The sequence below is a fragment of the Mirounga angustirostris genome, unplaced genomic scaffold (assembly GCF_029215605.1).
Source record: "Mirounga angustirostris isolate CCGP_5_RB_7025 unplaced genomic scaffold, mMirAng1.0.hap1 SCAF_4, whole genome shotgun sequence".
NCBI classification, from domain to species: Eukaryota; Metazoa; Chordata; class Mammalia; order Carnivora; family Phocidae; genus Mirounga; species Mirounga angustirostris.
In genome coordinates this window covers 118,209,726-118,232,264 of record NW_026991712.1, presented here as the reverse complement: position 1 = coordinate 118,232,264, position 22,539 = coordinate 118,209,726, and the positions used below count along the sequence as shown (strand labels likewise).

The 22,539-nt window shown below is 34.3% G+C and overlaps 1 protein-coding gene across 2 annotated transcripts in view; it reads left to right on the top strand.

Moving 5' to 3' along the window:
* HS2ST1 (heparan sulfate 2-O-sulfotransferase 1) overlaps nt 1–22,539 on the top strand; it is a 171,574-nt gene that overhangs the window by 9,828 nt on the left and 139,207 nt on the right. The gene's annotated exons all lie outside the window — the stretch shown is intronic.

Genomic DNA, 22,539 nt, shown 5'->3' with positions numbered 1-22,539 from the left:
GTCTTGGCTCTTTAACGTGACTGAAGTTCCTTCACTCTTGCCTACTAATCTTTGCCAACTTGGCAGTTTAAGGATAGATTTTTATAAAATGCACGTTAAATTTGAATTGTGACAAGGGAATTTCTGTGTGTGTGTGTGTGTGTATGTAAAATAGTTTCTTAGCTTCCAAATAATTTTTTTAAAGCGTTGATAGTCAAATTAGTGGAAGAAGAAAGAACCCAAGCCTATTTCTCCATTATGGAAAAAGTTTTATGTGATAGTTCCTTTATTGTCAATTTTCCCACAGTGATTCATTGTCATATTCTCAAATAGAGGGGAAAAATGTATTCTGTATCCTTTATTTTAATTGGGGAATTTCAACTTTTTCTTTTTTATTTGAATATGGAATAGATTGTATTGTAGGCTTAATGCTGAGATCATGAGAATCCTAAAGAACATAATTCTTGAATCTTACACAGCATCAGAGACTTTTCAACTACAATTAAATATAATGCTTACTTCAGCTTCTGAGGTAAATTTTGGAGAAATAGCATCATTGCTGCCTTTTATTTAAGGAGTCAGGGAAACAATCCATACTTGCATTTGGTTTACACAATAAAAGTGAAGTGGAAAGGTCTTATTAGTTAGTATTAGTAATAACAAAGACAGTTTGGGAAAATCGTAAGAATTGAGGTTATATAAGGTTGTAGCATAAATGCTTTGTGATACTGCTCTTCTTGCTATGATATTACGGGCTCTGACTGTGATTTAAGGTTTTTACTGTCTACCCATTAAGGGTAGACAGAATTTAAGACCACATTGTTGATTATTTAGAAAAAAATTATGGTAAGTAAGTTATCTTTCTATTTGGTTTTTAATTTAAGAAAATCTGATAAAATAGTTTATAACTTATTCATATAGCCGTGCTAGCTAAGAAAAATTAGACTAAGTTGACATTTCTAAGCTACAGTTTTCAAATATGATTTAAAATTAGTATTGTTAGATTAACATTAAAGGATAAAAATAAATTGCGAAAGCTTAAAGATAGTTTTGAGGAGAGCTGTTGCCTTAATTTTTTTTTTTTTTAACCATTCCTCTGGTTGTTCATAGTATAGTACATACAGTTTCACATACTTGGTGTAATATACTGATTCATTTTATAGTCCAAGCAGTAGCTACCTAATTATCTTGCCTGGTGATGAAGATATTCTTGAATAAATAAAGTGATGCACAAAAGTCATATAATGTTTTGTTTTAGACTAGGGTCATGATCAAATATATTAACTTATGATTTATAAAATTGAAATTACTGATTTAATAAGTAGTAATACCTATAGTAATAGTCTTCTTTCTATATTAGAACAGCATTAATAATAGGTAAAATCCTGGTTACTAAGAGCACATGCACCATTAGACATAAGAAGTGGGAGCTCTTTTCAAGGGAGGAACAGAAGAAGGCAGGAAAAGTACAACAGTCTAGGTTAAGTTAGTATAATGAAGCTATCTTCCTTAAAAGCTTCTGAGAACAGTTCTGAAGAAAGTAATGCAGTTATGGTATGCTTATAAGATAATAGGACCCCAAATAATACTCTTTTTCAAAGTAGTTACCTTGAGAAAGTTATACATTAAAAATAATGTGGTTGCCAAAAATATTTTGGAACTGTGTAGAATTTGGTGTTAGAAGTTTTAAAACTACACAAGATCAATTTTATTTCCTTATAGACATAGCTTAAAATTATAATTTAAAAACTTAAATTATAAAAGTAATTATGGATTATTTGGAAAAAGGGGAAAGAAAAGGTAATCTTTGTTTTGCATACTAACAAGCCCATTATTCTTTGCAAGTTTCTTTCATGTAGGTTTCTTGGATAAAAGTGATTATAATATTTTATCTGTACATTTAACATCAGATCATAAACATGTTCCTAGGTTATCACAGTAGCTAACATAACAGTGGCATAATAAGCCCCCTTTTTGAGGTGGGGAAATAGGAGTCTTTTAATAGTGTTTCAGCTTTTCATTATGGTAAACTATGAAGTAACTACTATGAAGTACTGATTTTGTTTCATTTAGCTCTAATATCCTAAATATAATAACATAAGAGTTTCAGAATCTCCTTAGTTGGATTGAAATTTAAAATCCCAATCTAGAATGCATTTGACTTTATTCTGCTTTCCCTTGTGGGTTTCATCCAGAGCTTATCCAGGTTTTGTGAGGCCTCTAGGTTTTGTAATTTCGGGGGTCCTTTTTAAGAAAAAGTACAAAATTATAAATATAAAATCATGCCTACGACTTTTGGAAGGGGCCCATGCCAGGTGTATGAACCGAAAGTTTAAACTTTATTAGCTTTGTAGTGTAAATCCAATGTGTAATTCCATCCTTCTGATGCCTTATGATACTCAAAGTCCAAGAAGGAAAGTGCTCTCTAATATACTAAAGAACTGTTCTTTTTTTCTTTAAAGTGAATTATTTATCTTTCCATCTATATATTTCTGTCTCTATACCTTGTGAATACCTTGGTTTGTAAAACATTTAGATGAAGTTATAAAAAAACATGGTTGCTGTTGGAGATAACTGCTTGGGTCTGGGGAGCAGATAATTAATCCACCCCCCCCATTGAAATTCTGTACCAGTTGAGCAAATACATAAGGGAATCAGATGGAGATCAGAAATTTGCAGGTGGAGATCAGAATTTTGGTTGGATAAAGCTGGATTGGAAGGTTTGGCTTAGATGTATCACCACAATGGCCTTCTCAGTACTCTTCATCTCTGAATATGATTTATCCAGCCATTTACTGCACTAAACAACTATAGGCCTCTTGACAGGGGCCAGAATCTAGGCTTTCCTTTAAGTCTACAGCACAGAACAGCAAAAACTGTGTGCATCTTCAGATAAAGACTGGCTCTAAATGAAAAAGAACTTATGCGACACTGAAAAAAGCATGCCCAGTTCTATCTCCCAAATTCACTAGAGAAGTTTATCTTTTACACTCTCTCTCCCCACACTATGAATGTTGTTTTTTTTTTTTTAAGGTATTAAGACTTTTAACGTCACAATTTTCCCTAGATAGTAGTTGGCTTTTCAGTTTGGTTCATGGTATTTTTATGTATACCATAGATTTTGATTTTGATATAATTAAAATTAGTCATCCTTTAGGGTTTTTGCCTTTGGTTTTTTATGTGTGTATACATATATGTGTATATATTTAAATAAAGATGTAATAAATATATATACAGTTTTATTTAATTGAGTATGTGCTTAATGGTGTTCTGGTTTAATCTTCATTTAAGAGTTTTCATTTCTTTATATAAATTTAGTTTCTAACATCTATAATTTTTTTTTACCTCTGAAGAACTTTTAACATTTCTTGCAGTCAGGTCTACTGGTAACAAATTCCCTCAATTTTTGTTTCTCTTAGACAATCTTGATAATGTCCTTTGCCTTTGAAGAATCATTTTGCTGGATGCAGAATTCTAGGGTGATGTGTTTTTTTTTTTTTTCGTTCAACACTTCAAAATATTTTACTTCAATCTCTTGCTTGCATGGTTTCTGAAGAGAATTCTGATATAATTCTTAATGTTGTTCCTCTTAGATAAAGTGTTATTTCCTCTGGTTTCCTTCAAGATTTTCTCCGTCTTTGCTTTTCTGTAGTTTGAATATGATGTGCCTAAGTGTAGATTTTTTCAGTATTTTGTTTGATGGTCTCTGAGCTTTATGGTGTGTGATTTGGTCTGTGTCATCTATTCTGGAAAATTTTCAGCCATTATTCAAAGTTCATCTGTTTTTTTCTTTTTCTTCTGATACTTCTATTATGCATATGTTACACATTTTGTAATCGTCCCACAGTTCTTGGATATTCTGGGTTTTTTTTTGTTTATTTTTTCCTCTTAGTTTTTCAGTTTGGGAATTCATATTGATATATCTTCAAGCTTACTGATTCCTTTCTTGGCTGTGTCCAGTCTGTTAGCCCATTAAAGGCATTCATTTCTGTTACAGTGTTAATTGAATTTTGTCATTTTCTTTTGATTCTTTCTTAGGGTTTCCATATCTCTGCTTACATTGCTTACATTATCCACCTGTTCCTTTATGGTGTCCACTTTTTCCATTGAAGCCCTCAGTCTATTAGTCATAGATATTAAATTCTCAGATGTGATAATTCTAAAAATATGTTATATCTGATGCTTGCTTTGCCTCTTCACATGTTTTTTGCTTTTTAGCATGCCTTGTGATTTTTTGATAGCTGGTCATGATGCATTGAGTAAAAGGAACTCAGGTAAATAGGCCTCAGTGTGAGGTTTTATGTTACCTGGCTAGGAGGCCATATTTACTGATTATTTTAACTGTGGTGTCAGAGGTTAAAATTTCCTCTAATGTCCTTGTCTTTGGGTTTCTCTAGTAACTCCTGAGGCTTGTTTTTCTTTCAACTATTAGATAATTATAAGGTACGAGCCTTATTGTTAGTAGGTAAAGTATGGGAAGAAAGGAAGCGTTCTATTATCCTATAATTAGGTCTAAGTCTTTTTTTTTTTAAATTTAGAAATTCTGTTTAATCCACAAGCTTTATATAGCTTTAGTTAAACAAACAAACAAAACAAAAACAATGAAAACAAGACACTATTTCAAAGTCTGGGCCCTTCTAGCCTTCCAAATACGAGAGCTCTGAAAGTTGTATGTATCAATTGGAAGAAAAGACAAAATTATGAATGGAGCCATGACATTTCATAAAACAAACTTTTTTTTATAACTTAAGGATCCTTCCTGGTCTAAGTCTTTTAGTGAGCCTGTGCCTCTTGGCGGTGACTTTATGGAGTGCTTGTTAGCTCCCCTGCCCTTCTCCCCTCAACACTTAGGTGAGACAAGAAGTCTAGAGAGGATTGAAGTTAGGTATTTCCTTTACTCTGGGTTGGTTAGGCTTTGGTAAAGTAGTTTCCTTTTATGGAGACCAGAGCGAGCCCTGGGCTATTTCAAATGGCTGCTTTTCCCATCCCTCTTTGGAGGTATGAGGGAGTTTTTCTCAGATCTTCATAGTGTGAACCTGTTGGTGCACCTGGAGGTAACACTTAGGAAAGTCCTCCTCCCCAAGCTGCCATTCCCAGATTTTTTGTTATTCTCAAGTTAGTCCACACTGAACTTTCAGTAATTCATCAATTGTAGTTTGTGTTCCCAGGGATACTGGCCCCACCTGTGGGCTTCACAGCCTCTCTAAGCTGTGATTTTCTGTATTCACCTATCTCTTCAATTTTCAGGGCAGCAGTTTGCCCTGGTCCTCAATTCTCTGATGGATCTAACGAGAGTTGTTGATTTTCAGGTTGTTGGCTTTTTTCTTACTGTGAGTATGGTAGTAATGACTTCGAAGCTCTTTTCACATGTAACCAGAAACTCTCTTAGTGATATTTTATAAGTAGTCATACAGTTTTATTCTGTTACTTTTATTTTTTGACTTCTGTGTTTTAGTCCATCTGGAATTTAGGTTTGTAGGGATATAGGGAATAGGGTATGTATCTGGGCCATTTGTTTGCACTACTTTGCTTAACAATTCTTGGGTGTTAGGGTTTTCTGCTTTTAATTATTTCTGATGATTTTCTTTAGTACCTGGTAGGGGTAATCTTTCCTGCATATTCTTTGCTTTACTTATTATTCCAGTTCAACTTCAGAATGATGTTGCTAAAAAAAAAAAAAGGCATTAGGATTATTAATTGAAATGCTTCAGATTGATTAGAATGATAGTGTAATGTTTGGACTTCGCCATCTGGAAATATTTATCTTTCTTTATTCAGGTTTTCTTTTACATTTGGAAGTTTATAATTTGTTTTCAGTTATACAGGTTTCTTGTGAGATGTATTTTATGCATTTTTAAAACTTTTGAAATAATTTTATGCACATGGAAGTTGCACAGAGTACACAGAGTTCCCGTGTACTGTTTAATGTTACCTAGCTTCCCCAATGATGGCATCTTATCAAACTGTAATTGACATTAGTGTGATACTATTAACTATGGACTTTATTTGGATTCCATAATTTTTTACATGCATTCTTAAATATATACATATATACACGTACACACACATATCTGCTAGCTTTACTACACACGTCTTTTACTACACACGTCTTCCCTGCCCTCTCATTCTTCCTCAACCTCTCCTCCCCCTCCCTCTCTACTGGAGAGTGAGAATGATAATAATTTTCAGGAAGCTGCTTTGCTAACAGATTTGAAATTCTAAAAGCTTTTCGGTTGCTTTCATTGAGGTTTTTAGTAATATAATCTTCTCATTTACTAATAGTGTTATTTTTGTTTCTTTCTGTATCCTGTCATACTGCACTGGCTAGATTTGTAAGTTATACTTATTTTGTTCTGATTTTTATGTAATTGTCCTTGGGCTTCACATTTAAGAGGAAAATTAGCTGTAGATGTATATTATTAGTTGATTTCTCTAATATTTGGTATTAAAATTAATCATTGATATGCAATAAGTGCTTTGCCATGTTTCTGGAATTCTAATCACATTATACAAATTATCTCATTTAATCTTCACAACCTCCTAAAACAGGTGTCAATATTGTTTCTTTACAGGTGAGTAGTATATTGGTTTAGGTTAAATAATTTACTTAAAGTTACATAGTTTGGCTCAAGCTCAAGTTTTAAAATTTTTTATTTATTTTGCATTTAACCATTCTTCTTTGTTATCTCCTATAGCAATACAAAAGATGCATTTTCAACTATTCAGATGAATTTGATTCTGGGGCATGTGTTTATTCCATGGGAGTGGTATTCTAGAATAAAATCAATTAATTTTGTAAAATTCAGATTAAACACTTCGCAAACTGCTATTCCAGTGTTTAATTATACTTATCAAAAAAGTATGTTCTTTAACGGGTAGGAGTACTAAGCGGGTTCCTTCCTCCCTTTCTTCTGCAGGTATTCGTTTGGAGATATAGCCATTGTTGAGTATTTAAATATGTCAAGATTGCTTTAGTTAGATGGATATGAGATTAATTGTGGGAGTACAAAGAAATTAATATTTTATACTTAATTATAGAGAACATTAACTTTTTCAGGAACATCAAATGTTAACTCCCCTGCAGTTAAGTTTAGTATGCATTCTTATTTCTGATGACTTTAAGATGATGTCAGAGTTTTACTGTGACTTAGCATTAATGAATCATAAAATAATAGACTGTTTTATTTCAAATAAGTCTTGAAGGACATTTTACTGAGTTTCCTTCCCATTGTAGGAATGCTTTCTTTTCTTTTTTAGTATGTTATTTGTGGGGAAAGGGTTAATTTTTTATTCTAGCTGCGGTCTTTAATAATTTTTAAAATCCCCAGCCTTCTATCTTGTATGTATATATCTCTTTCAAATTTGAGCCAGTTTTAGTGTACCTATATTGTTTTCTTTAGGCACCTTTATCTTTTGCATTGACATTCATTGGTTCCTTCTCTTCCACCTCATACTTATTTCAGTAACTTAATTAGGTAAAAGCTGTAAAACCATACTTGTGCTTATATATCATAACAATAATAAATTCTTTAAAATGAATTTTATTTTGTCATTGACTTTGGTTACATGTGTGCTCAACAGTTATTCTCTCATATCTAACTAGATCACTTGTTAAATGTTTTTAGCTTGCATTCCTTTCGCTGAGCTGTTACTGTAACATTAATTCTCTGAAATCCTCTGGAAGGAAAGATAAAGATTGTATGTTGATTTCTTCTGGTCAAAGGAAAGGTACATTGGTAGAACAGTGTGTATAAAGTATATTCTGTTTTGTGTTTGAAGATGGACTACACAGATGTCTTTTTTCCAAAAGTTCTTTGCTAAGTTAATGAGAAGGTAGGTGAGCTTATTAGGGGTGAACAGCTTGAAATTTTGAAATTAAAGTGTACATAGATTTTTCTGTTTGGTGTTAGGGGTATTTTCTAGCACCACTGCTTAATTTTTAAATTAGAATCTTCTTTCCCAATACAGATATCAGTCACTTTCAGTTAAGTTGCTGTGAATAATTCCTCCTGACCATTTCTCTTTTAAGCTCTTTCATTCTCTTCCCAGTTGAGTTCTTTATACTCAGTCTTTTTTGACAGCGTGTTTTTTTTTTTTTGGAAGGCAAGGACTCCCTACGTAGCTTTTGTGATAGCCCAGTTATGGAAAGCAGTGGGATAAATGTTCACATTATAACTTCCTTTTATTGGCTGAGGTGGTGTGGATTAATAGAAAAGCAGAAACAAAAAATAGTGAATGTTGGCAAGTGTTCAGGTATTTCTTCTTTTGTATCCTTCACCTTTGGCTCAGATCAGTAACTGCTTATGAGTAAGTTTTTCTCAGCCTTAGAAATAAGGAGTTGGGAAAAAAAAAGTAAGGAGTTGAGAATAATGTGTGGGTAACTGATTAGTATCCACCTCAGAGAGGTGTTTTGTGGATTAATTGATTCTTAGCCTAAGAAATGTCAAAGCAGTATAAATGCAGACTACTATTATGATACAGTAAAAGCTGTTTTGAAAAAAAAAAGTAATTGAAGTGGTAGAAGAATCTTCCTTTAAGGGAGAGATTGGATTTGAGTTTCTGTATGGTCTTTCATTCTGAATACTAATTAATCCTTGAGCATATGTAAAACTGAAGTTTTTTTTTTTAAAGTTGTGAAGTGTTTATGCAAGTAGGTTCAATTTAAATTTCTTGCCATATAAAGTGTGTAGGAGGGCTTCTTGAGGTTTGCTTTCAGACTGGGTGATTTCTCATCGATAGAGCTAAGCCATTTTCATCATTAACCTTTTGGACTTTTATTTCTGTTAAGAACAAGAGTTAAATATAAGTCCTTAGGAAAGATAAATAAAAATTGCATCTCACATGTACGGTACAGACTAATTGCAGCTCTGTGTAATGATCGGTTGTAAAAGGTGTTTCCATTCCTCCCGGATCTGTGGGTTATCTCTTACCTGATCCATTTGCTCAGTTTGTTTTTGTGATGGAAAAATTAATTTGAGCTGAAGTATGTCAGGATCACTTAGAAAAAAGTTACTGCATGGTGTACCACAAATAAAGACTTAGTTTTTTTTTTTTTACTCCATATCATTTATGTGTTTGCATTTTTTGTTTGTGGAATAGTGAATCAAGTTTATACTGTTAGAATTTTAGAGTGGTGGTTCTCTATGTTAGTCACTTGTTGGAGTCGCCTCAGAAGCTTACACAAACAAATGGTGCTGGCTGGGTCTCACCCTCCAAAGATTCATTTGGTTGCTTTGGGGGGTGGCCTGGGCTTCAGTTCCCCAGTGATTCTCACGTGCAGCTAAGGTTGAAAGCCTCTGTTCTAGGGACTCAGACTGAATCAACTCATTTTGAGCACACGTTAATGTTTTTTAGAATTAGCTCCTAAAAATTCTTGTCATAGTTACAGGACTATTATGAATATTTTAAATTATGTTTTTGAATTTACCATGGTTACCTTAAAATGAGCATTGTTGATGCTACCTGTATTTTGCAGGTTTACCAGATTTGGCCAAAAGATTAAAAGGCTTAATAGTTAAACTGCCTTTCATAGTGAGGTATTATTTCCTTCAAAATATAAGAAAAAGAAAAGTAGAGAAATACTGTTTTTTGGTTAGTTTCATAACTTTTATAATTCAGGGGGATGAATAAAATCCCAGTTAGTACACTTCCTGTTAGCAGTATGTTTTCACAAGGTGTTTTGTAAATCCACCATGTGCGTTTTAGTCCTTTTTCTCTCATTTTCAAAATTGGAACACATTGGTGAAGTTGTATGTGCAAACGTTATTAAAATAGATTCATCATTCTAATAATAGTTAATTACTATTTACTAAAGCTGCATGTTTAAGAGCTTGTTTAGGTGACTTCGTATAGGTTTCCAAATTCTATAGGCTATGGTAGGAAGTCCAATTAGATTTAAACTGACATTTAATGTTCTGTTCAGAGTAGCTGATGTCACTTGGGGAAAGGTGACTATCTTATTTCAACATGTTTAGGTATGGGAAAATAATTAAACAAGCATTCTCATGATTTTGGGAAATGATGACTATTAAAAACACATTGGGCGGTAGATAAGCTGTTCATACACCAATCAAAGGTGTGTGACTCAAACATGTGTAGTCTGCTGTAGAACTGGAAAAAGATGATACTAAGGATAATTCTAGAAGCATCTCCATGGACAGTTACTGATCAAGGCTGATTGATTCTTGGCAAAATTATGTCATTGTTCGTATTTGGTGCTTACCTGTTTTCTGGAGTCTTTCCTACTCTGTCTCTTGTGCTGTGATACTATTCTTCTCAGTTACCTTTTATAAACTTTCTGGATTTATCTTCCTATCAAATGTAGAGTATTCCCCAAATTTCTTCTCTCCTTTTGACTAAAATTTCTCTTATCTGTAGGGTTTTTACTGGAGGTGGGGGTAGGAATGGTGGGTTGAGAGACAGAGAAAGCAATTCATAAAATTTTCCTCCTGACCATTTCCTTACCATATAGCCTGTGTACCCACTACTTGGCTTTATTATTAATATATTTCCACATTTATACTAAGACAATACAGATATGTCAGAGCCTCTGGTACTTCTAACTGAATCCATATCCCTCTTTTCCTCTGCACAGGTAAACACTGTGTGGAGTTTATCTTTTTCAGAGGTATTTTCATAAACCAGATCAGTCTCTTAAGTAATAAATCAAAATGAGTGAAATTTGGGAGGGAAATGTTTATGAGCAGAAACTTGATACCCCACTTAGAAGTTATTAATAGTGATAAAACCAATTCTGCGTCTAGATATTTTTTTCATCCTGACTCTGAATGTTCTATACTGATCGTTTAAAGACTTTTCTGTTGAAAACTTGTAAAAGCTTGTGAACCTAGGCTGTAAGGGGACACAAAGGATTAATTCTACCTTGTTAAAATCTAGTAATGTGTGTAGAAATGTGATTATGACTTGTTGACAAGGAACCATTGGATGAACAGAATTCAGTGTTTTTGGGACTAGGTTGTTGGCGGGCACAATTAACAGTGCTAGCATCATCGAAACAAGCCAACTCTTTTATCTCTGTCAAATAAGAGATCAGTCCCTTTAAATTTTAGATAATGAATAGAATTCATTCAGACTGTAATTTACAGTGCATTGCTGAAATAGGTTATTGTTGATTAGATTATCCTGATTCTTTATGCTATTCTATTTGGTTCACATGAAAAGGGCTGAAGTAATTCAGAAGAGGGTAAAACAAAGGTTATAAACCTTTTTAGAGTTCAAAAATATAAGTAAAATTATTTCAGAAATAATGGAAATATTTTGTATTATTTCTAAGAAAATCAACTTTTTGGAGGACTTTTCCTGGGGCACTAATTTACCTATTAGTAAATTACAGTATTAGTAAATTAGTAATACAGTATTAGTAAATTTACTAATTTAGTAAAATTTAGTAAATTTAGTAAATTAGTAAATTTACTAATTTACAGTATTAGTAAATTAGTAATACAGTATTAGTAAATTTACCTAAATGAAAAAGGATCCATGTATGTGTTAGAGACAGATTTCCTGCTTCAAGCTGAGGCAATGAATGGCCTCTTCTCCTCCACCCCCCTGCCCCCATCCGTCCCTCTATGAAGAAATATGCTTCCCTTCATTGATAAGGTAAGGTTAGAGTCATACTCCATTTATTTAAAACAACAAAACAACCTTTTTTGCATTCCACTCTTCCTGCCCCCAGTTAGTTTTCCTTTTGAACTCTGCTTTGGTTAGTGATTCCTTAATATTTCCATATTTCTTAGACTTGAAAACCAGGAGTGATCCTTGACTTTTCTTCCCTTTATGTATAATCAGTTACCAAACTTCTTGGGACTCTGTTCTTTTCTTCTAGGCTTACTATAAGGTTTTCATTTCATAACAAGCATGAGATGTTTGAGGTTTCTTCCAGCTTTCAAATACTATGATGACCTTTAGATTTAATCTAAAATTAAATGTTAGAATGTCATATTAAAGGCTTGTTGAAGGAATATTAATAAATTTTGAACAAAAAGTACTGATTTTAGATCAGATTGATCTAACTAAAAGGATCCTAGAAATTGAGAACTTTGTACTTACTGTGAAGTCTTAGTATTAATATTACAAAGGAATCATTGAGTATTAATAAGGCTTAAATGTTTGATACTGAGCTTTGTATCTAACTTTTTATGATGAAAAAACTTTGAGTTCTTGTTGAAGAAAGAAGAGTAAATTTACTCTAATCTTGTATTGATCAGCATCTGGGCAAGTGGGAGAACCTGGTCCCCAAAAGAAAAAGTTTTAATTCAAATTTTTATTTCTGACGTCTTCTTACAAAGGATTTCAGAAGTCACTTCGAAAGATTTATTGTATTGTGCATTTCCTTTGGAAATCATACACTGTGAAAAGAGGCTATTGGTTGGTCTTAGGAAAATACTAAAAAATTATGAAAAAATTTATTTGATAGTGGAAGATGTCTGCGAGAGTAGATAGGAAGCCTGAACAAAGTTTTGAGGACAGGTAGCTGCTTTTGAGGATTTGACTTTTGAGCTAGAATGGGAAGTAAATTTGAGTATAATCAGAAAATGTTGTGTCAAAATGACATAAAATTTTTTGACCTCAGGGATTGAAAAATGAAGTATTAGTTAAAATTGACATTTTTCTCGGTGGTATCTTGATATTTAGGTTTTTTTGTTTTTTGTTTTTAATAGTGGAAAGCATATTTGCTTAAAGGCTGTAGTGGGCCTTTTTCTCTAACATGTATCCTAGTTCCTGAATCTTCATAGAAGTGTGAAAAATAAAATTTTTAATTTTCCAGGCTTTTCCCCTTATGTTCATTAACTCAAATGTTCATGAAGCAACTCCTGTGTATACTGGACATTCTGCTATCTTTGCCCCACTTTTGCTGTAAGTTTAGCTTCAAAGTGATCTATTCCTTTGGCTTATTTCTAATATTCAGGCTGCTAGTTTCTTCCTTCTACAAAGCCAGCACCTGTTATCTCTTAGAGCCTTCTAAATTTTCTTGGGGATTAATAATTTGTTTCCCTTTGAGCACCAGCTGCAAGCACCAGCATTCTGACTGACTTTCTGAAAGGAGTAGGTATTTGAAGTTCCTTTGAAGGAGAATGGAATTTGATCAAGGATTTTAAGAATGGATAAGAATTTGACAGGGAAAATTCAGGCAGAGAGTATAGCATGATCAAAGGTATGAAAATGGAAAAAAAAAGTATGAAAATGGAGGCACATACAGTATATTCAATACATGAGATGTGATATGGTATAGTAAAAATGTACAGTATTTTTAGGTTATAGGAGGGGATACCATTGGGAAGATAGGTAAAAGATCATGGAACTCAGTGAATTCCAGGTCATTTAGTAATATTATCTATCAGTTATTGACCACCTACTATGTATCCAAGTCTGCTAAGCCCTTTATGAAATAATCTCATTTAATTTTTACAAACAGCATTCCTATGTAGCTCATAATATCCTCTGAAGAAACTGGGGCTTAGAGAGGTTAAATAGGTTGCTAAGACTCAAAGAGCTAAGTTAGATTTGAATCCACATCTCTCTTAAGATATGTGGCCATCATAGGCCTCTCTAGCTAATTAAAATTGCTTTGTACTGACCTTTAGATTTTATACAAGAAATTTGCAATGGTCTTGAACTTTGTTCTCATAGACTAGGCAATTACTGCCCTACTGGACTGAGTGAGGAGCCATGATTATTAATGTGCCAAAACTGTGTTCTTCTGAAAGAACTTCAAATATAAATCCGCTAGTACAGGATCATGAACTCATGGCCCCAAAAAGAAGACTGTGTTTATTTTGGATAACAAAATAACTTCTCGATATCCAAGGCTCTTTAAAATAATAGAGGTCTCTGGGACAGATGCTCCATCCGGTACGTTCATAGAGACGCTCATCACTAAGTATTTGACAGTTTAGGTCTGGGCCAGAAAGCGTCTGGTTTTACTAATAATGTGGCTACTTACCTTTTGGCTCCTTGAATTTAGAAGCTGATTCATACATGTTTAATTTTTTTCTACCCCAGAAGTGGCATTCTTTGTATTTTAAAGGAATACAGAAGTACTTTTATTATTGTTGTAGTAGGTGAATATCTTCCATTGAACCACAACAATTTTAGTAACTGATAGCGTGAGAATTAGAGAACTTTGGAGTTGAAGGGATCTTAGTAAGTGTCCACTAAAGTCTTCCTGTACAGGTAAGGCGGATGAAGCAAGGAATTAGATGATGTGGCTGCAGCTACTTAAGGCTGTTAGAGCTAGAACTCTTTTCACCAAACGGCACTACCCTAGTGCAGCTGCCCTCTTAATATATGTAGACCACTACCGTAACTGTCAGTCTCTTAGTGGTTATGAGGCGGGACTCCTAGAGCGATGGGCTTAGCTGGATGAGATATATGTGGTTGTATGTTAGAATCTTCTGAGAATCTTTCACAAAATACATATACTGACTCCTCTTTGAAAACCACTTGGCAAAAGAGCCCATCATATTAAGAGCATCTTTAATCAGGAAGCATAGGCCCTGTGTCTATAAAGCATGCAAAATATTCTTGTGTTTTGTACATAGGTGTCTGAAAACATGTAGCTTAATAACCTAATGACTGTATTGCCAATGGATACCATAAAGTTATCCTTTCCAGGGTTCACAAAAGATATCCATATATGTTCTGAAAAATGATAAGTAAAAAAATAAGATTTGTGAGACCTCTGATTCTTCCACATGATTACTTTTATGGATATGTAAATTCTGAAATTTTATTTTAAACCAATAAATTAGACTGCCATAATTTCATGGATGCTGGTAAGAAGCCTTGAGTATTCGGCATTTTGTACCAGTTTCCTGAGTACCACTTAATGTATGATGGGCTAGGAAGCCCCATGAAGTGGGCTGGATGACAACTGCACACCCAGTGAGAGTTACTGGAGAGCAGTCCTGGGTTGAGGGGGCCCAAATTTTTGCTCCAGAAGGAGACATTATCCCCATCTCCCAAGGCTTTACAGCCACCTTTGAAAAAGCAGTCTGGACCAAAGAGCAATCACTGCACTGCTCACAGAGCGTGCAGAAATGTGATAGATCAGTGGAAAACTGTCTCCCAATAGACATCATATCATTTTAGACAAACTAGGCCATTGTTTATTCTCAATTTGAATGAAATACGTTAAAAAATAAACAGGGTGTCAGGAGTCTCTGACACTGATCTCTGCGCACTTTTTTTGAGAAAAAACTTCTGTTTGCATATTACATACCCCTGCTAGTATAGTAACATGAAAATTAACTTACTTAGTTTTGTTGAAGGATGTTCTGTTTACTGAAGGGTGTTCTGTTTTACTGAATTTTCTTTTAAGATATTCATATTCTTGTATGCTGAAAGAACATATCCTATCCCTTTAATTCCCTTCCCTTTTTTTACCCCAAAACATTTTTCCTCTGTGTTGTTTTATTTCAGCAGATGCTTAGAGTGTCCCTGTCATGGACTAGGTACTGTGTGCTAGCTGTATGTAGAGCTAGGAAAGATTGCCCTTTATTCAGAGTTGATATATGCCAGACATTTTAATTTTTATGCCATCCCCCCACACCAATCTATGCAAATTGAGGGAAGGAGAGAGGGTAAGCTAAAGGTTAAAAGCGTATTCCTGGGAGAGTGAACAGCATATAGACAGAGTTTGGAGAAGACAGCAAAGGCTGTCCCAAGAAGAAGAGCAATATATGTTGAAGTTCCAGAAGAGAGAAAGAATGTAGAATTGTGAGTACTTCATGATACTGATAGTAAACTGTTAAGCTAAAGTTACAAATGTAAACTGTTGAGGTTTTTGCAAATTGTCCTCTATCAGGGACTGAAGTTCTGATTTTATGGATCTCTGTGGTTGTGTTTATCATATATGAAACCTTCCAGGCAGACTTTTCAGATCTCTTTTTTGAGGCGGGGAAGAGGACAGGGGAAATATTTCACTACATACCTTATAGGTATAAAAGGCATCTGTTGGAAGGAGACCGCTTGTGATCTTGCCGTTTAAAGCATAGTTTTCATTCCTCTGTCAGTAATGAAATTTTCACAATAGCTTTATTTAACCAGACCTCTCTATTTGCTTATTGACTGGAATCATGGGTTTATTTTACATTTGAAAAACTTATCACTTCCTCCAGGCACAATATGGTCCATATTCTTAAGCTATTATGACATTAGAAATTAAATAAAGTTTTCCCTCTGCCATTTTTTTAACATCAGAATAGTAAAGATGTTGTTAATTTTTTAAAAAGTCTAGCAATTAGAGTTGATTTCCTCCAACTAATGCTTTTACTTTTGTATTAAAATTTTTAGCATATTAAAATACATATCCAATTAACAGTTTAACGGACCCTAGACTTTCTAAATGCATTTTGTTAAAGAGAACTATGCTCTAATTACATGGGTAATTTCATTATGAAACATTTCTCAAAATGGTATACTCTTTTTTTTCCCAAAATGGTGTACTCTTGATTAGAAGGTCATAGTGAGGATTAAATGAGAATACCTGTAAAGCACCTTATGTAAAACGTGGCATTTAGAAAGTTCTCAAATGATAGTTATTACTCCTCTTACCGTATTATTATTTTTTAAAGCTGCTTTTTTTATGTTACGTATATTTGCATTTAAGTGGTAAGCTATCCCAGAAAATGATGATACAGATTTTAAAGTGGAGATTCTCTGAGCCTGTGTTGTTCAATACAGTACCACTAAGCCACATGTGGTTATTTAAATTTAAATTAAAAATTCTGTTCCTTGGTCCTACCAGCCACATTTCAAGTGCTCAGTGGTTGCATCTGGCCAGTAGCCGCTGTTGATGGTGTAGAACATTTGCATCACTGCAGAAAGTTGAATTGGATGGTGCTATTATAAGCTAGTGGTTTTGGTATTTTTCTCCCAACTAGTAGAACCCTTTAATATCATGAAATTTTAAACAGAATCCCATATAACAGGTAGTAAGATGCAGAGATGCTCTTCAGGAGACCCCAAAATCACTTCATTTAACTTCCCCTTGGCTGTCAAAACACAGGCCCTTTAGGTCAATAGTTGGAAAGTGGCCATTGCTCTTTTTTTAAACCAACTACTAAATGTAGAAAGAATTACAGAAATAGAAAAATCTGTAAGTAGAATAAGCACCACAGAAATATTTGATTATGATGAGATGCTGAAATCATTGGGTGGAAGGATTAATGGGACAGGATATGGAGAAATCTTAGTAGTTTTTATATAGGTTATCAAACTTAACATTATAGGATGAACTGATATTAAATGTTTATTGATGTGATGCATCAAGAGGAATGCAACTTCACTTATGTAGTACTTATGCTATCTTTTTAAAAATTATAATTTAATGAAAAAACATCAAATACAGATAGGAAATCTACAAAAAATTGGCCTACACTCTTCAGAAATACAGGAAAATTAAAGGAGACTACAAAAACATGGCAATTAACTGTGTGCTAGATCCTTCATTGGGTCTTGGATTGGAGGTTCAAACAGATAAAGGACATTTTTGGAGTGATGAGAGAAATTTGGGAATGGATAATAAATCATGGATCAATGATCATCATGGATTTTTCTGGGTGTGATAATTATATTGATTTTAGAGGAAAATACTCATGTTCTGAGGATATATATTGACATATTTAGGAGTAAAATGTCATGATGCTGCAGGTAACTTTAAAATGGTTCAACCATAAAAAAGTGCGTGTGTGTGTGTGTGTGTGTGTATAAAGAGAGAAAGCAAATGTGGCAGAATGTTAACAATTGGTCAGTCTGGGTTTCACAACCTTCTTGTAATGTCAGATTTTTTAATCCTCAATCAGTTTTGCCCCCATTAAAACTTAATGATTGGATGGAGGATGTATAAAGGTCTTCTTCATTGTACTTTCTTACAACTTATTGTAGGTTTGAATTTTCTCAAAATAATAAGTCGGAGTAAGAGAGAAGTCTTCTTGTTTTGTTTACTTTGCAGACAATTCCAGGAAATGCCCCCCCCCATCTTTCCTGCTATATGATTACAGTGGAATAGATTTGTCAAGTTTATATAGCCTTTGAAAGAGAAAAGGTGCAACATGCAAATGATAAGTGGAAGGTGGTATTGAGCCGAACATCCTGATCAGGAGTTGTAAGTTGGTTCAGCCACGTAACAGGAAGATAGGCATTTTAGGCAAGGAAACAACATAAGTTAAAGCATTTTTTAGTAGTTTATATGTTTCTTTTTTTTTTTTTTTTTTTAAGATTTTAGTTTTAAGTAATTTCTACCTCCAGCGTGGGGCTCACACCCACAACCCTGAGATCAGGAGTTGCATGCTGCATCAACTGCGCCAGCCAGGCACCCCAGTGGTTTATGTTTCAATATTTATTTCAGCTGTAATTTATTGACAGATTAGTCAGATTTGGTCTTTCCTTTTATGGCAAATTGGAATGCATATGAGAAGTATTTGCATATAAATCCTGTCTTTAAAAATTTAATTAATTAATTAATTTAGAGAGGGGGGCAGGGGATGAGGAAGGGAGAGAGAGAGAGAGAATCCCAAGCAGACACTGTGCTCAGTGTGGAGCCTGATATAGGCCTAGATTTCACAACCCTGAGATCATGACCGGAGCTGAAATCAAGAGTTGGTCGCTTAATTGACTGAGCTACCCAGGTGCCATCTGCATATAAATTCTCTTAATAGCACTTACTGCTAACATGCTGTCGGTGTCTCAACTTTTTAGCATTGCCCACTTCGATTCAGATATTTATTATAAATAATACCTGCTTGAGATTCTTGAATTTGGATTTTAAGATAAAAAGATTTATTTGAGAATAACATGTTAATAGATTTAATGCATGTTAATAGATTTATCAAATTGTTTAATTATACACTATTCAACTAATTATAAATAGCCTGTATGCTGTAAGCAATCAGTATGAATTTTATTCCTCTTCTCTAGGAGATGGATAATTGACTGGTCAGGATTGGCTGTCACAGTTCCAGTCTGTTCTGCTTTCTTCTCATGTATGTTGTATGACCTTTCCAGCTTACCTCTGTATCAGTGGAAAATAAAATAGATGGAAAAGGAATCAAGTTTTAGGATCGGGTAAAATATAAATTAGAAAGTCAAGACTACAGGAACAATTAGGACACACATGCTGTCTTAGAGTCCTTAATCATTTCTTAGTTTGACGTGAAAAAAATTTTTTTGAGTTATAATTTACAATGTATAAATCTAAGTGTACAGATTGATATATTTGATCTGAGAATTTGGTTCTGAGAGTTTTCTTCTCGTCTAAAGTCAAAAAACACACTAGTTCCTTGGAAGGGGTAAAAACTTTCCTAGTGCATATTTCTGAAAGAAAGTTCTTGAATGGGGCTTCATGTAGGGAGTACTGAATGATGTGGTGGGTTTCACAAAGCTGTTTTTTTTTTTTTTTTTTTTTACAGTGTCCTAAGTGAAAGCTGAGGTCATGATGCCGAGGTGTAATTTTTATTGGAGGTGGGAGGTGGGGAATCTAAATAAGTAGTCTTGGGGCACCTGGGTGGCTCAGTGGTTAAGTGTCTGCCTTTAGCTCAGGTCATGATCCCAGCGTCCTGGGATTGAGCCCCACATCGGGCTCCTGGCTCATCGGGGAGCCTGCTTCTCCCTCTCCCTCTGCCTCTCCTCCTGCTAATGCTCTCTCTCTCTCTTTCTTTGTGTCTCAAATGAATAAATAAAATCTTTAAAAAAAGTCTTTATCTAAAGATAAAACCTAGAGTATATCAAGAAATGATTCATCTGTATATCCTTCAGATAAAAGTTCTTTCTCTCGTTCTCTATATATGTATGTACACACACATTTATAAATTATGTATATGTTTGTATACATATCCATGTGTAATACATATATATAATTTCTTTAAATCTCTTTGTTGATAAGAACTGGGTAAGGAAAGGGCTTGAATGACAGTTATTTTGGGTTATCAACTAGGTGTGTATTGCTTTAAGGAATAAACATGCGAGTGATAGTTTATGTAAAGGAAAAACTCACTTTTCCACCTTCTGTGTAGAGGAAAAACTCCGTTCTTCCCTACTAGGTCTTTCTTCCCTCTGAGTCGTCTTTACTACTTACATGGAATTCATATTTTTGGTCACCAAATGTGTGGGATTTTTTTTTCCCCACAACAGGAAATTCTCTGTGACACTAGCTGAATCTCCTACAATGTAACTCAATTCTGACACTTACCTGCCTGGAGATAGCATCAAATCCCACAGGTTAAGGGCAGTCCCACAAAAATGCCCCCGCTGCCTTCAGAGGACAGTCACACGCCCAGTTACACCTGTACTTTATCCAGCAGCCCATCAATAGCTACCTCATTAGAACAAAAGACACTTTTATCACCCAGGAAATTATAAGGGATTTAGGAGCTCTGTGCCAGGAACTAGGGGCAGAGACCAGTATATATTTTCTATTATCTCACAATTTCCTTTTCTGAAAATTCAGGATTTAAAAACATTTCTTTTTGAATCCAAGGTTGTCCCACATTCAGAGGAAAGTAGGCCAATAGAGAACCTGCAGGTAAAGCCAGGATTTTTCTGAAGGAATAATTCTATGATACAGTGCTGAAAAGGAATCAGTCAAGTCCTTAAAATTCTTTAAAACATAGCATGGCCTAGATACTTCTACCTGGAAGATAGTTTCAAACAGTATTCCCAGTTGTCCACCGTGGTTACAGAAAAATATCAGTAGTACTCCCATGAAAATCTGGTTTTGGGCAATGTGAACCTATCCAAAAGGAACTAATAGTAGAAGGAACTTTTTTTTTTTTTTCCTTCAGGTTATCTCCTTGTGATGCCTTTACTTCCAGTTTGTAAGATCTGACTTTTTGCTCTGCTGTCTTGACTTGTGATTTTCTTACAGGAAAACCTACAGTCTCTGTAGAAAGGATTGGCTTCTTTATAGGGTTCCACCAAAAAGATTTCCCCACCAGGAAAAAAATACCACCTTCCTCTATGGTGCTTGATACATCTCCATTGTAAATTATCCTGCATTTAGAAAGGTTTATATTGCTTCATGATTTTCTCTGTTTAGACTTTGAGTATCATTATCTTATTAGTTTCATACAGATCCTTGCTAGTTGAATTTAAGGAATTAGGGAATATATTCAGAAACTGTAGATTAAGACTCCTCATCCCTGAATCTCTGGACAATAAAAATGAATTAGATTTAACATTGAAATGTGTCTAAAAAGTCATCTCCAAACTCATGGTCATCTAGATTTTCTCCTGTGTTTTCTTCTAGGAGTTTTATAGTTGTGTGTGTGTGTGTGTAAGTTTTATTTATTCAAATAATCTCTGCACCCAAGGTGGGGCTTGAACTCATGGGCCCAAGATCAGGAGTGCATGCTCTTCTGACTGAGCCAGCTAGGCACCCTGAGTTTTATAGGTTTGTGTTTTACATTTAGGTCTCTGATCAACTTTAAGGTAATTTTTGTAAAAGATGTAAGATCTATGTTTAAACTTTTTTTTTTTGCATGAGAATATCCTATTGTTCCAGCACCATTTGTTGAGAAAACTGCTTTTCCCATTGTTGCTCCTTTATCAAAGATCAGTTGACTGTATTTATGTGGGTCTATTTCTGGGCTCTTTTGTTTCATTGACCTTGTCTGTTCTTTCACCAATACTACACTGTCTTGATTACTGTAGCTTTATCTGGAAGTCCAGTAATGTCTGTCCTCCAATCCCCTTATAATCTTGAATCTGATTTTTGTCTCCATGGATTTGCCGATACTGAATATGTTATGTGAAAAAATCATACAGTATGTGACCTTTTTGTCTGACTTCTTTCACTTAGCACAATGTTTTTAAGATTCATCCAAGTTGTGGCATGTATCAGCACTTCATTCCTTTTTATGACTGAATAATAATTCCGTTATATGTATATACCATGACTTGTTCATTTATTTATCCATTGAGGGACATTTGGATTTCCACCTTTTGGGAATTATTAATAATTCTGCTATAATTATTCTGTACATTTAGTTTTATACAGTATATAATGTATGTAAGATATAAATGTAATAATGAAAAAGTAAGAGAAGGAAAAAGATCTCACTGGGACCATATTTACTGTCATCAGTAGCATTGTGCTAAATGTTGAGAGGTACAAAGATGAATTAAGCATGGTCCCTAATCCCAAGAAATGTAAACATAATTCAGCATGTGGAATTTTACTGTGTCATTATAAAAGCAGTAAATGAACAGTACACATTTTAAAGAGCCACAGCATAGAGTTGAAGCTACCCATGAAGTAATTTTAAGATAATATAGATTAATAAAATTATAAAATATGAAATTTGCACACAGATGATTGGTTAGGATATTAAGCTCACCTGGAGGCTGTGGTCAGCTAAGCATTTGTGATTACAAGTGAAAATCTGATAATTGACTTTTCTTCCAAGGTTATGATTCTCCTCTGCTCCCCAGCCCCTGGCTAATGATGGCGGTGTAGGAACAAGTGGTTTTTGCTGTATTTATTTTTGAATAAAAGGTAGAGGCTGAAGTTTTAGCTTAAAACAAAGAGTCCAAAGAAATTTT